The following is a 3,043-nucleotide window of genomic DNA, read 5'->3' as shown; positions in this document are numbered from 1 at the left end:
TCGGGCAGTTCCTTCATAGATAGAGCGGTTATCGACAGGTGAAAAAAAGGTGTGTTATAGTGTTTTTTCCTGACAACTACTGACAGTTTGGAAGAATAAGCCCAAATGGACTCGATTTCAAAGCCGCAATCCCCTGTTCCGGTACACATATAAATGTCAATGCAGAATGACGAGTGTTAAAGTTAAAGGGCAAAATGTTTATTTACTATTTATTACATTTTTTTATTTAGGATAATATATTTTTTACCCTTAATTTCCATGATCTAAAGAATTAAAAGTTTGTCATTTGAAAGCGTGTAGGTCTACTTGCATTATTATGCTGTTATATTAGGATTATATATTCAGTGGCATAAAATAGTCTTAAAATGACAATAATATCATTTGTCGCAGTTATTTCTGGGACGATATATCGCGAAACAAAAAGTAGTTATCATGACAGGCCTTGTAATGATGCTGAAAATCAGCTTTACCATCACAGGACACCGTTTTCAACAATAAACAAAAAACTTTTTAAGCGTTTTGGCTGTCCATTTACAGGACAACGGCGTTTTGGGGGACTGAAAATGCTAACTTTTATTAGAACGGGTTTTAAAGTGCACATTTTACTGTTATTGTCTCTAAGAGACAATACACGAAAACATGAATTTGTGAAAAATTGAAAAATCATGTGCATGCGTATTAAGTCTTCTAATTGCATAGTGTTTCTTAAAAAAGTGACATCGCCATCTACTGGCCTGGCATGAGTAATGTATCGTGGTTTTTACCCCAAAATATTAAGCAGCAGCACAATGTTTCTTGAGCATCAAATCATCATATTAGAATGATTTCTGAAGGATCATGTGACACTGAAGACTGGAGTAATAATGCTGAAAATACAGCTTTTACCATCACAGGAAAAAAATACATTTTAAAATATTATTTTATTGATATAATTGTATATTTATAATCTATTATATTTTTTAAATATATAATAAAGAGTTCTAAGCCTTGTACCAAGTTGTATTCAAGAAGATGAATCATACAAACTTAGAATCAAAGCAAAACAATAATTAAATATAAATAAAAAATAATAATTATATATATATATATATATATATATATATATATGTATATATACACTCTAAAAAAAAAGGCTCGTAATCATAGGGGAACCTTTTTTAGTGCTATATAGCACCAATTTTGGTGCTTCAGTGGTTCTTCAGAAGTGCTATAAAGCCCCTTAGTCAAAGAACCGGTGAAGAACCTCTGAAGAACCGCTGAAGAACCTCTGAAGAACCGCTGAAGAACCTCTGAAGAACCTCTGAAGAACCGCTGAAGAACCTCTGAAGAACCGCTGAAGAACCTCTGAAGAACCGGTGAAGAACCTCTGAAGAACCGCTGAAGAACCTCTGAAGAACCGCTGAAGAACTGGTGAAGAACCGCTGAAGAACCTCTGAAGAACCGCTGAAGAACCTCTGAAGAACCGCTGAAGAACCTCGAACCGCTGAAGAACCTCTGAAGAACCGGTGAAGAACCGCTGAAGAACCTCTGAAGAACCGCTGAAGAACCACTGAAGAACCGGTGAAGAACCGCTGAAGAACCGCTGAAGAACCGGTGAAGAACCGCTGAAGAACCTCTGAAGAACCGCTGAAGAACCGCTGAAGAACCTCTGAAGAACCTCTGAAGAACCGCTGAAGAACCGCTGAAGAACCTCTGAAGAACCGCTGAAGAACCACTGAAGAACCTCTGAAGAACCACTGAAGAACCTCTGAAGAACCGCTGAAGAACCGCTGAAGAACCTCTGAAGAACCTCTGAAGAACCGCTGAAGAACCGCTGAAGAACCTCTGAAGAACCGCTGAAGAACCACTGAAGAACCTCTGAAGAACCACTGAAGAACCTCTGAAGAACCGCTGAAGAACCGCTGAAGAACCTCTGAAGAACCGCTGAAGAAGCACTGAAGCACCAAAATTGGTGCTATATAGCACTAAAAAAGGTTCCCCTATGATTACGAGCCAAGAACCATTTTTGGTGCCATATAGAACCTTTTTTTTTTTAGAGTGTATATATATATATATATATAAATTATGAATGCTTACAGTCATTCATTAAAAAAATGAAAATCCACTTGTTTGCGTCATTCGCAGCTCTTCATGGAAGCGGACAGGCATTTCTTAGTTCTTTTAACATGATTTATGATTTGATGACAGCTAATTCCGACTTTACCTGGGAATTTGGCTATAAAGTAAATAAGAGTTTAACTTGTTGGCCTAGCATATGATTTGTAAGGCATTTTATTGAATAAATAAAGGAAGCATATTAAAACCCCTCCTGTTGTACTGGAGTCAGTTTGACTCGCATTCAATTTCACAAAATACTTGAAAAACTGGTTAAACTATATATTTCTCCTTGACATTTTGTGACTGTTTCTAATTTAGGGTCATGAATGTGCATGCAAAGTGTCAGCTCAAAGATGTACACATTTTGTTACCACTTTTGTGTTGACCGATGGGAATTGTTACATTTCTCACATATTTTATATATATTTGTTTTGTTTCTGACAAGCTATAGAGCTTGTTATTTGCTACAATTTTCTGTCTTACACAAATTATTAGTGTTTGTGTTGATTTTTGGCAGATTGCATGGAAACCAATGCGGATCCGTATGACCCGCAAGACAAAAAAACACAACAGGAGGGTGCATTTGTTTACAGAGCGCTCACTAGACAAGTTTATTCTGAAAAACGTCCAAAAGTTAGTGGCACACTAAACTCCTAATGCGAATATTACGCCGCAATTGAACCTTACGAACAACGGCTGCAACCCTACCCAGGTTCTGCTCCGCGCTGAGCAGTAGATGAATGCTTCTTATTAAAAAGTGTTAACGGTTAAAGTCAGAAGTGAGCAGAAATGAAATCTAAACTAGCTGTGGACCGGAGGGGTGGAGCCCGAGTTAATCCGAGGCCCTGGGCCTCTCTCTCGCAGATCCTTGGCCTCAAGAGGTGTATTGATCCTTGGGGTGAGATACAGAGAGAGGTTTGGGTCTGACCATCCCCACAAAGCCAGA

This window comes from Gobio gobio (assembly GCF_949357685.1).
Source record: "Gobio gobio genome assembly, chromosome: 3".
Lineage (NCBI taxonomy): Eukaryota > Metazoa > Chordata > Actinopteri > Cypriniformes > Gobionidae > Gobio > Gobio gobio.
The sequence above is the reverse complement of the archived record's forward strand: the minus strand, read 5'-3'. Positions refer to the sequence as shown.